Below are 13,396 nucleotides of genomic sequence, written 5' to 3' on the forward strand. Positions count from 1 at the left end.
ACGAAAGCAGCTGAACTGACACTTTGCTTCTTTCTTGAAAACTGTCGATGCTCACTGTTCCTTCTCTGCATAATGCGCGGTTGCAAACACTTCGTACTATAGTAACACCTTGTTACTTATTGTATTTTTCAAACGTTCCTGTCTTCTGAAGTTTCAATTTTTTTTACTTCATCAGATTTATCCTGCTCTGCATGCCATCCTTCAGGGTCATCATTCTATTCTTTGTTTTTTTTTCCTGTGCTTCAATAGTAGTTCTTCGTTACAAAATATTGCTGATGCCCATCACCATTAACTCCTGCAAACAAGTCTTTACCTTACCTGCAGAACTGTTCTCACCAACGTGAAAATTTTATGTTCTAGTCTTACTGGCGCACTTCTTTTATCAGCTTTTTTTATTTCTTGGACCATTAGCAAGAGTGAAGTAGCGGTGAATGTCCATGCAATGCTTCCGTGGGCTGACATATTTTATCCAGTTCGCATTGAAGTGTTGATTAGCCGGTTCACGCACTTCATTTATTTCATTTTTGCGGAGAAATTACGTTGTCATACTATGCTTTCTCACTGGCATCCTAAAAGAGTAGAAAGTGGGAACTTGCGGAAGGAACGCTGTACTTGAAGAGGCTGCGCCACTCGTAAACACATCAATCCTGAGCCCCGCCAACAGTTTATAAGCCTCCTCGGTTGCTTCCGGAAAGCGAGCGCGTTGAAACTATAGCAGTGTGCACTAACTTGCGAAATTATGGCACGTTAAGGGCGACGCGTGTAACGTGAACCAAGGTTCAACATCAATCCAACAAGTAGACCAGACCAGAGCTTCTCTCCACAGAACTCAAAAAGCATCACTCCCTCAAAACTCATACAGCAACCTTCTCTGTGCTTTAGTCCCCAGCGAGCAGTTGTATATAGCTTTGGGGATTACTTCACGGGTATCGTCCCTGAGATACCTACATATACCTAGTGCATACATTTTCTCTGTTTTATTTTTTTCGCGTACGTAATCTTGACGCACTCAGCGTACAGTCCCAGAGGGGAAGATACACACATATGTGTTGCTCAAACCAAAATGTTGTGTTAACAGTATACCTGAACAACATGGTTCTTTCGCATTTCATTTCCGTTTCTCCGTCTGTCACTTTCACGCCTTCACGCGCAGTGTCCTAATGAAAAAAATGCTCCAAGCAACTCTGCGTCAATCTCTCGCAAGCCTTTCGAATGCATTTGTTCATACTTTTGAACCGGTGCGCAACGAGGTGGAAGACGTTTGGAAGGAAAGAACGAAAGGCTAGCGTTGTCAATCGGCTGAAGTATATTGCTAGACAGCTCTCGTCCTGTGTTCCTTCTAACTAAATATCTTTTTCTGCTTAGGGCTCTGCTCTAAAGGAAGGAAGGAAGAAGAACACATGAGAGAGGAAAGGCAGGGATTTTAACAAGTGTGGTATAACCGTCATGCTACCCTGCGCAGAATAACGGTGGGACGCTAAAATTATGTACCGTACCAACTCCCCATCTTTCTGCCTCAATCGCTGCAATCGTTAATACATGGCTCACATGTAAAGAGTCGTTCTCATGCCACCTTAATTGCACTGCTTCTACCCCTCTCTATTTTTCTTGTTTCGCAGTGCTCGTATCACTGGTAAGAAAGGCAGTTGACACACTGCGCTCCAAAATATGCTGCTCCCATTTAGTTAATGAAACTGCTCAGCTATAATGAATATATAAGGTACTCGCATGCGGCGTTTGTGAGGTCTCAGCCACTTTTTCTATGTGTGTGTGTGTGTGGGTGGGGGTAATTTTTGCACATCTAGCCCACTTTACCATGCATCTTGATCAACTAGGCTTACACTCTGTAGTTCCATTCACTCACAGAGGCTCTGTTCGGGAGTACACAACAGTGGACAAAACAGACTGATACAGGTTATGATTGTCAGACTTCTTAGCCGACTCTCTTCGCTCTGTGAGCCGCCTGAAGGCTACTAGCCTTCTTTCGCAGCCACACAGAGGTGCTGGGGTCAGACTTTCTTAGTATTTCATACAAAATTTAGAAGACTTTAGTGCTGCATCTACAAGAACTGATCTCAACTTTGTCCACGCAGCACAATATAACAATTTTTATCACTCTATTTTGCCTGAATGCTGTCCTTTTGGTTTCAAAAGTGCTCAAATTTTACACACTGGCCATATTTGACAAAACACTGTTCTACCAATGCGACAGTTCACACTAGTGTCGCTTCAAAGCAGAGTGTTATTGCCCTTTTGCGTTTAGAAAAACCCGATGTCACGAAATTCGCGTCAATAAATTTAAATGACTCGTAGAGTTGGCAATGTCACTGTCACGAAGTTGTGGAGCTTAACCCGCCAGACGTGGTGGAACCATAGGCACATCAAAATAGTCTATATAGTCTACGCACGACGGCCATCATCAAAATTCCTTGCATGATTTTAGTAGGAAACTATAATTTTTGCTTTATAGAGCCTCTAGAAAGGTATTTCTGTGTAACGGGTCTCTTGAGGTCGAGTTTTTCACACTGTGATTGATTCGGAAGTCAAAATGAGTGACAGCGACTAAACTGCAAAAATACCTAATATCAAAAGAAATGGGGGGAGGAGGGAATCGTTCCTGTCCAGCAGGCTCGCGAGGTGGCCGGTATAGGCTAGTCTTGCTGGTCACGACGTGGGACTGAGCCTGGTTCTGCAGGATCCGATAAAGTTGTGTTTAATTCAATTCGATTCACAGTCTTCTTGTTTGTTTGTTTCCTTCCATTTACAACGTGCAGGAGAGTTGCATGACCTGGTTACAGTTAGACACCTTGAAATTTCGGCTACGATAGTGGTTCACTTCATCGGGCGCAGCTTTTATGCGCACCATGCGTTGAAATAAGTAACATCGCAGGACATTCAGTACTAACATTCTTACTTTCATATGCACATACATTCTCAGCTTTGTTCTTTGCGATTGTCTTGCCTTAATGTAGTACTATATAGTACGCATATATTCAGTATGCATTGCTCATTCTTAACCACTTCCCGGAAGAAATATCAGTATATCTGATTTCCTGAGCTGATGGACGTTAACAATTCTCTTTCCCTCTCATATATAAGCTTAAAACTCATTCGCCTAGCAAATGAGTTTCTAGAATGTAAAAATACGTAGAAAAATTCATAGTATTTAGTCTTAATGATCGAACCGCGCACTGTATAGCAACTGATTGGTTAAAATGAAAAATACTAGATAAAAAATCAAGTCCTTGGGTCTCCTAACTGTCAGATCTGTACTCATGTTCTAACCTCTATATCTGTTGGCTGTAACTTGTTAAGAACCTTACACCTCCTAAAAAAAGTCCATCCTTATGACACAGCGCCAGCCGCCTAAGCAGCACAGCTTATCTCAACAAGCCTTAAATTGGATAGTGGTGATGGCGTTATTGGCCTCTTTCTACATTACCCTTGTTGTTTATTACACTGTAAAAAATTGGACAACAAGCCTCTCCACTTTCGCATTAAACAAAAACTTGCCATCTAAGTTCTCTGATAACAATCGTTTCTCTCTTTTTTTTGTTCCCTTTTTATTTGGCTTCAACTTCACGCTCAGCGCTTTCGCTCGATATTTTAGGACGCTCCGTTTGAAAATCGATATTACGCCCAGACAGACGAAGCTAACAAGAATATCCTAGAGCCTTTCCCATGTGCCTGTTCCAACAACTTTTTCCGTCACGTTCTCATGCCGTCTCCATTGTCTACGAGCCGGCGCGGCATTGATTCCGCTATCAGCGCTCTGCGCAAAGCCGCCACGACACCGAATTGGTGCTGGCGATGTTAGCAAAGTGAACGCGTGCCACGCGACGCAGATATCGGAAGAAAGAGGGCTCGTTTCCAGCCATGATCGCAGAGAGTGAGCAACAGTCGTTAGGAGCAGGCACAGATACTAAACGCTTCCGGCAGCATCGCTTCGGCCACATCCAAGTTCCGCCCTCTCGTACTCTACTGCTAGAAACTCGCATTTTCGCTCTTTACTAAAGCCAGAGGCAGCGAGAAAAGTTATCTTCTTAGGACTAGCGCACAAAAACGTGCCGCGCGGAGAGCTATACGCTAGCATAAGAAAGCACGAACCCAACAGTACGAAGAAAAACAAAGAATAACCAAAGCCTTTTAACTTTAGTGTAACTTGGCAAGAACAGAAAGTCGGTCGCAAGCGCTTCCACTGCGATCTGACTTCCGGCTTTCTTAAGAATGGCAGCAAGACAAAGTTGAGTGCGCCTTCTGGTGTTCATGTCCACGTGTAGGCCGGAATGTGCGTTAATTGCGCAGGAAACCGAGTGTGTCTAACGAGCCAGCGATTGCAGCTTGAACACGCAGATGAAAGGGCAGTATGAAAGTGGTATCAGCCAGATGGTGACGCTACTGCGCGGTTTTGCTGTGAGATGACTGCGCAATGGTGCTGTTGGAAACCCGTGACGAGCTCAGCACTAGCGGTGTAAATGGTAAGGGCCGCATCAACATACATCCACAAAGTCTATTTTTAATGACTGTATCTCTCTCTTTCGTTTTTTCTCTATTAGCATGACGTCTCCTGACAAAGAGAATCAACAGACAGGCTTCTCATAGCCTAAGATGTGACGATTTCGGTTTCAGAGACTTAGCGCTTTATTCTGGGTTGTTTGTCGGCGAGACAGTAATGCGAGAAAACTGCATACAGAAGGCGCCCTAAGTTTGACAGAAAACAAGTTTCATCCCCATTTCTGGCCGGCGGCCACTAGCATATCCACGGATAGGTTTCATACCTTCGTAACGTTTGATGCCGGAGCTGTTATACCACCGTTAGTCCCTGATCCGAGAACAGAAATGACCATCATGAACCGAGAACGTGCTCTGTTCGTTCTCTTCTTCATCGTCCCGATGTTCTAGACTTCTGCTTTGCTCCCAGGACACGCGCACCGAGTTCTCCGACGCTTGATGCAACATCTCTGATAGGCGAGATAACGAGCTCAGATAGAGAAATGAAATAAGCATAGAGAAAGAGAAACGTTTGCGTGAAACATTTCTTTGCGAGGCGAGATTCGAGCCTGCATACTTACGACCCGAAGGCGAGCGTGGTAACGACCTGGATAACTAGGCACGCTAGGAGAGGATGACATAGTCTTGAATAGTGTATAATTGCAAGAGGGTTGGAAAAGGAAATCAGTATGACTGACGAGGAGGAAAAAAAATCCCCGCCATATTCGCGAAGTGAATGTTGTTAGAGGAGCTTACTCGGGGGTGAATGGGGCGTTTCTTGGCAGAACCATTTCTGTGGGAAGCTTTGTAAACGAGCCCGCGCATGATGTATACGACGAAAGCAGCAATGTTGAGCACGTTTTGAGGCCGGCACTATACAGTGTTGACCCCGCCAATTGGCGCGTTGCCCACCTGCCCTTTTAGGCCATTCTGGCCGCTACCGTGAGTCAAATGCCTACTGACGCTCATAAATTCTCCAACTGGGTTGAGAGGTTCTTTCTCCAGAGGTTCTTTTTCCAACGAGGCTGAAAGCAGACAGGGGAGAGGCTTAGGGTATATCGGTACACTTATTGTAAAAAAATTGCCCGCAGCTTCCCTCGGGGGAACACTGAGGAGGATGCGGAAGCATGTAATTGGTTAACGGGTGTTAAATTGCGACTTACTTGGGTCGATGGCTAAATTGGTTAACGTGGTTGTGAAATGGGGTGTTAAATGAGTGAACACGTACGGCACGTATGCGAAAGGGCGGTGTTTTATTTATTGCGACGAACCAACGGACGAGCGGCAACTGAGCGAGCGAGCGCCGACCTTGAGTATATATACAGCGCGACGGTGCATGCGCTGTCAGCTGTCGAATGTTCTCGAAGGAGAAGCGCGCGCGCGGCACAGATGGCGACGGCGCGACGGCGCATGCGCTGTCAGCTGGCGAATGTTCTCGAAGGAGAAGCGCGCGCGGCACAGATGGTGGGCGACGGCGCGACGGCGCATGCGCGCGCGTCAGCTGTCGAATGTTCGAGAAGCGGTGCGGACGGCGCGGACGGCGCACTACAAGGCGCGAGTATAAGATGCTTCCGCATCTAATATGTTGAACGATTTTGAGTACTTCGTACTCAACTATGGGAGAGCACTGAGCCGTCCCGCTAAAACAGTTTAGTGGCTGGTAACAGAGTTAGACACATGCCTGAATACACAGGCATGGTTCAGTGTGCACCGACGCTCGCGTAGGTTTTAAATAGCTAACTTTACCGTACAAGCTCATGTTTGTGTTACTGGTTTCCGTACCAATACTTTACCTTCCTGGTGCATTTAATGTGAAACTTTGACCGTTTTAACTCGGACACATGTATGCTTTTGAAGTGCAACAAATGACCTTATACTTGATGAACGCGTGAATATTGCAGTAGCAGAGAACGAGTGATTATTGTATCAGACGTAATGAATTAGCTCAACTAAGGCGGTGCGGACGGCGCGGACGGCGCGGACGGCACACTACAAGGCGCGAGTATAAGATGCTTCCGCATCTAAAATTCGTCACATGCTGCCATACTCACAAAGCAACGCGAAGTGGACATATTTGCGAGAAGGCGAGTGCGCGGGCCATCGAAAACCGATGTTGCGAATGGCGGCGTGCGATCTAGTGAGCATTGTTGGAATCACCGGAGAGGCAACCAGGGCAGCAAGCATGAGCAGCGACCTGAAAAGAGTACACTGGCAACACTGGTGTACAAGCCAGCAGCCGTCGGTGGACAGGCCACGAGCAACAAAAGCTTGCCGACGAATCTCCTTTGTGGGCCAGAGACTAAAACAAAGCATACCATAGAAAGAAAGAAAAAAGCGAGAAATAAAGAGAATTACGAAAAAACCAGAAAGAAGACAAGTGGAGAGAATCCAAGAAAGATAAGAAATAATACAGACAGAACGCGAAGCGTCTAACTCCTGGCCCGCTGTCCTGGCAGTGGCGCTTGGCTGCCGCTTCGCTAGCTCGGATAAACGAATCAGTTGATCGGTGACTTAGGCACTCAGGGGCAAGCAAGCGGTGATGTAAACCTGCAAGCTGCTCTACCTATGTGTATTAAACGAGGAACATGCGTGACGCCCGCTAAAGCAAGTCACGAGAAGCAGTATGACACTGACGCGATGCTCGAACCGATGGCAGGGCGGCTTCCTGAAGGGGCCCTGCAGCAATTTTTTCAGGGTGCTCTAAGAAGGCTGCTAAGGTGGTAGGCGAGGCTCGTGCATTGGGCTACAGAATGAGGCCTGGAATTTCAAACTAATCTTTAAGGTCGCCCCGCGGCAATGGTCCAGTGGCTAAAGTACGCGGTTGCTGACCCGCAGGTTGCGGAATCGAATCTCGGTGGTGGTGGCTGCATTTTCGATGGAGGCAAAATTTCTGTAGGCCCATGTGATCATATTTGGGTAGATGTTAAAGAACCCCAGGTGGCCGAAATTTCCGGAGCCTTCCACTACGGCATCTCTCATAATCATATGGTGATTTTCATATGGCGATGCAAAACCCCACATATCAATAAATCAATCACTCAATCTTTAGTGTCAATTAAAATCACTCGCTCTTTCAACAGATGATGCTACAAATCCAAATGACCATGTCATCAGCACAAAGTACACAGCCATTGGATGACTTGAGAATCATGAAATGCATGATTTCTGGGGCTGCCGCGAGATGCCGCGACGTGTCCATGCACTTACTCATGGTCACACTGAAAGTAAGCCTTCACAATGAGAGATCACACTAATAAAAAGCACAAATGACGCACGAAACGTGCTCACATCTACAGATGAACGCGAATAAGCGTCTCAGTTGTTACTTTGCTGTGTCTGAAAAGCGTGCCCTTTTTCGGAAACGAAGGCTGTGCAATGAATGCAGTCACCTTTTTGCGCCCCATAGCTACAACAGAATCATTCCAGTTAAGTCCAACGCCAGCCAAGACGTATGATCCTCCCCACCGGGAGATAAGGGGCCGCGAGAGATTATCCACTACCCTCCGCTCCACGGACCAAAGTACACGTGAGAGATGAGAGCCGCCGCGTCTTCATTGCGCCATCTTGCTGATAATGCTGAAAACACAATAGTCCCCCCCCCCCAACAGCGGTAAGTGGTAGATATAAAGTCCTAAGTAGCTTGTCGTTTGAACATTGAGCGAAGAAAAAGAAGCCGTACTGATCAGCTGTGTTCGAAAATGCTCTCTGCTGGGAACAGCGTATCGGCCAATGGCCCAGGATCATCGACTCAGTTTCATGAAGACTCAAGCTATGAAGTCATCCTGCCACGTCTTCCAACTGGTAACAACGTTTTGAATTCCGTCTTCCTTCATGCCGACTTGAGTGGTAGGCCGTAGGCCGTACCGTGTCCCAGACTTCTGTGACGCGCAGCTTGAAGTGGTGAGCGCAGCGGACATTATAGGAGTTGGCCACTATCAAATGAGCCATGTATGAATGGTTACGTCTGCCGGCAGCATGGCGAAACAGAAGCTCGTCACTTGTGGTGAGCTCCGTGTAAAAGGGCTGAAGTGCATGGTGCTAGATCCAGAGACCAAGAATATTGGGCTGAAACTTCTTTAGTTTTCCCCTCATCTTAAATCGCGACGAGTTGAAGAGGCGTTCCAAGCTTACGGCGTTGTGAATTTTGCTGGGAAAGGCATTGAGATGTGCAGGAATGCAACAATGGATGACATCAAGTAGGTACTACATTGCCTTAGAGCTGAAGGACACTATCACTGTGAGCTCAATGCCACACCTATGTCAATCTTTGGCCACCAGTGCCTCGTACCTGTTCCCGGTAGGCTTCCACTGTGTCCTTGTTGCAAGCCAGTGGGGCATGTCCGTCGACAGTGCACAACGCCGAGGTGCTTGCATTGCCATCAGTTTGGTCACTCGTCGGATGCCTGCGTGTCGACTTATGCCAACAAACTCCATTTTGGCCTAAGCACAGAAGAGCAACATCTGGATCATCTTATGGACGCCACTGAGGTAGTTGATGCGACAGAAAAAGCAGCGGGAGGAGCACAATATGGTTTAAAGGAAGCTGAACACTTGCCTATGGAGACCCTCAGCACGCAAAATAACATCGCTAACGACGCCAATGAAAGCATAAATGAATGCCATGCTGCAGGAGAACACCACCTGGAAGACCCTAAAGACAAGCCTCCTGACAACGAGGAACAAGAAGCAATGGATAGCGGCCAGACAAGCAAGCATCAGGTACCGGTCACCGATTAAGCAACAACGAGTGCGCCAGAGACGACAGAGCAAGTGCCTTCATGTGGTCCACGTGTCGCCTTTTTTTGGGGACCGAGGGACGCGCCGCCTATGCCAGCGTCCTCAGGAAAGTGCTCATAAAAAGTACAAAAAGGTAAAGCAAAAGGTTACCCTGTAGCCAAAGGTGATCTACAAAAGTTTTAAGATAGAAAAATGGCTACCGCGCTAACGTTTCCCATGTGTGTAGCGACACTCAACGTACATGGCTTGAGAAATGTAAGGCGTCAGTGGCAGTTGCGCCACGTCCTTGAGCAGTACAACATTGATATAGCTGCGTTGGAAGAGCCTAAGATTTCGGCTGCTCGTGACACCGATCCGGCACTGGAAGTTTTCATAGGTTACAATTTATACATCTGTCCAGCACGTGGTGCATCCGCTGGATGCTTTTTATTAGTTAGAAAGCACTTCAATCATACTTTGACGTTACTACATGTTGATGCGGAAGGACGCCTCATTTGTTGTGGCTTTTCTATTGATTCGCATAATTGGAGGTTTATCTGTGTCTATCCTCCCTCCAAAGTGAATGACAGGAATGCGTTTTTCCTCTCTTTACCTTCGCTGCTAAACACTGACAGAACTTTCATAGTTTTGAAGACTTCAATTGTATTTGTGATGCGAGAAATTATGTATAACAAATCGTTATGACGCAAGTATTACTTTACTGCAGAAATTATTGAATGACCACAATTTAATAGATATGGGTGCGCATGCACCTTCCCCGGTGAGTGTCCCCGGTGACGTTCTCACTCTTTCAAGGCCTCTCTCACACTCGGCTTGACCTTGTGTATGTATCTCTAAGCCTATGGTGTCACATTCATAATTATACTGTAAAGCCCATATTTTTTACAGACCATTGCTAGGTCACCGTTTCTTGAGGTGCTGAAAATTTTCATAAAACCCCTCTAAACTGGGACCTATGGAAGTTTAACGTACAGTTGTTGCGCGAAGATTCTTTTGTTAAAATAGTAGGAAATCGGTGCAAGAGGTAACACAGTGTCGACAGCTGCCAATTTATGCTCAATGGGAAAGGTTCAAAGAAAGAGTTAAGTATCAGGCGATTAGTATTTCTTATGAAATTGCACAAAAATACAGAAAAACGCCATCTTTACGATTTACTTCATATGCTTCATACTTTTGAAAGTCAACAGCTGGGATTATATAGAGACGAGATAAATATGATTTGATCACTGATACAAAAACACGATGCGGATTTATACAGATGAGCAAAGATTCGTTCCCATGTTACCCATTTGACTGAAGAGGAACCCACTAAGAAATTCCTCGGGGATGAAAAGAGATATGTACTTTCTAAACAGATAGTCCAAATGGAGTCGCGGAGTTCTCTTTGCACAGACATATGTGAAATAAGAGCTGCATTTGAAGATTATTACAAAAAGTTTGTTCACCATGGCTGAGCTTCAGGATAAATTTAAGAAATAATCTGACCACTTCATTTCCAATGTGCCGCAGTTACAAGATGATGATAGGCTTACTGTAAATGGGCCCATACCCAGAGATGAAATTAAATTTGCAATAACAACATTGCAGAAGAACAACACTTCTGGCCCAGATGGCCTTAGTGGCGAAGTTTACATAGCATTTCAGGAACTTCTGATACTTTCCTTGAGCAACTTTTTAAAGAGACTTTTGATCGTGGTGAACTTCCTCCTTCTTTCTATCAGGGCCATACAACATTAATCCCAAAAAGTACTGATCCTGATGCGTTAAAGAGAGTTAACGGATATAGACCTATATTGTTAAGTAACGTTGACTACAAAATATTTGCGAAATTTTTGACAAATCGGCTACAAACAGTGATTACTAAATGTGTAGGTGACCACCAAACATGTAGAATTCGCGGTCGCTCTATACAAACAAAACAATCATATTGCATAGTCAGCTCTTGAGAGTATTGATGGTAGCATGAACCAAGTAGCCCTCCTTCAAATAGACCTCGCTAAAGCGTTTGTTAAGGCACAGCATGCTTTCTTGTTCCGGCTCCTTAGACACCTACAGTTGGGTGATGTACTGTACAATGATATTTCACTCTCTTATGAGAAGTGCACAACCAGGCTAATTGTAAATCGCACACTTTCCAATATAATAGAGTTAATTCATCTGCGGCGTCTCTCATAATCATATGGTGGTTTTGTGACGTTAAACCCCACATATCTATCAAATGCATCTCTACGTCAGGGATGTCCACTCTCGCCTTTGCTTTATGCAATCTATCTGGAACCATTATGCTTAAGTGTACTTCAAAAGCCTAGCATAATACGCCACCGATATGATGCTGAGGAAGTTAAAGTTCTAGCTTATGCAGATGGAATTGCCTTCTTTTGCGTTGATAAACCCAGCGTTCAAGAAGCAGTCAACACTACTTTACGTTTCTGTGAAGTCGCCGGCGCCAGCATAAATTTTGATAAAAGTAGTGAACTCTGGCTAGGCATGTGGGCCCAAACTCCTTCGGTCTTCGCAAATATTCATTGAAATGCGATTCCTGTGAAGTACCTTGGTGTGCCTTTAACTATCGTAACAGCAGCCCACACTGGACCGCTGCGATAACTATACGATCCACCGAAAGGTGCAACATGGCACGAACGGGAGCTTTCCATTTTTGCCAGAGCGAAAGTGTGCAATATATTTTTTGCGTCAAAGCTTATTTGTGTTGTGCAGATGTTGCACCTCTCGCGTGCGCATTCAAGCCTTTCATAGTTACCTGCCTTATTTGGAGCTTTTCTTGGGAACCCATGAGAAGAGACAATCTTTTTCTTTCGCTTGAAAAGGGTGACCTCGGTCTCGTGCATTTGTTCGTGCGACAGTTGGTGTTGCGATTTTTTACCTCAAGGATATGTGTCACCCCTTTCTTTTGGCTGTTTTTCGTAACCATCTATGTTACCACTTTCCCTTTATTCATGTCAAAAGAAGCGTTGCTAAGGAATTGTCGTTTTGGGAATTCCTAAATGAAATTGTTGCCAATTTTTGTGAAATTGTGCCAATTTTTTGAAAGCAAGGTTTAGCTTAGAGTATTTGTATACTATTGACAGAACAAATTTAACCGCTGCACTTGTGAATAACCTTTTCCCTGAACCCGTTTATCGAAAGCCATATTCGCTTTTGTCTTTTCACGATGTATTATTTTGTATACGAAGAATGTGGATATCTCCTTACGCAAAAACATTTTTCTTTAAACTGCACACTTCCACGCTGCCAGTGAAAACGTGGCTGAATGAAAAATCAATATATGTACCCTGGACACTTAATTTTAGGCTATGCAATCAACCTGGGCTGATACAGAATCGTTTTATTTATTGTCGTGACGCTTTATACTTTCGGGACATTCTAAAAAGAACAATAATAAAAGAATTTCCAATCACAGCTCATGGTATTACGTTCCTCTCATTCAAAAAGAGTCCGACCCATAAGACTCCATATGACCTGTCTATGTTGTTGAGATTTTATTCACTATGGAAAAGTCGCATGATCGATAGACACGCCGAGCCACCGTGGTCGACGAGATCCGTCTTGCTAGAAGCACGTGCTCAAGTGCGCAGCGTTGTTGATACTTTTGACCCCGTTCCGGAGTGGCTTCCCCTTCTTGACGCTTGTGTGTGTTTACCTGACTTCTGATAAAGTATATTGTGCGTACTTCACTGGTTCACTGGGGATGATTTCTTGCATTAAAGAAAAAAAGTACCCTTGAGTGACTCAGTGGTTAACACCTCGCATTCACGACGTGGAGGTCCCACGCTTGATTCCGTGCGCCGCAGTCTTTTTTCTGGATATTTTTTTTTGTTTCTTGCGCTTTCATATATATAGATACGTATACATATACGGTGCAGGACATCGACGCCCACGTCGGCGGTGAAATCTAGTGGAGAGTGTCCATATAATTTATATCGCAATAAAATGAAGGGCCCATTGCAATGAAGCTCGCTGAAGTACGAACGCAGCTTTAATTGTCATGCCCCTCCATGTGCAGCGTTCAGTATAATTGTAATATCTTAGGGTTTACACCCCAAACCTTGATATCAATAATATAGACGCCATAGTGGAGGACTCCAGAAATTTCGACCATCTGGTGTGTTTTTGTATGTGTACTGACATCGTACAGTATATGGGCCTCTTG

At 45.1% G+C, this 13,396-nt stretch overlaps 1 protein-coding gene across 1 annotated transcript in view; it reads left to right on the plus strand.

The window, feature by feature from the left end:
* The window catches only part of LOC119172178 (dopamine D2-like receptor), a 217,062-nt gene that overhangs the window by 150,265 nt on the left and 53,401 nt on the right, over positions 1–13,396 (plus strand). The gene's annotated exons all lie outside the window — the stretch shown is intronic.

Source organism: Rhipicephalus microplus, chromosome 4 (assembly GCF_043290135.1).
Source record: "Rhipicephalus microplus isolate Deutch F79 chromosome 4, USDA_Rmic, whole genome shotgun sequence".
Lineage (NCBI taxonomy): Eukaryota > Metazoa > Arthropoda > Arachnida > Ixodida > Ixodidae > Rhipicephalus > Rhipicephalus microplus.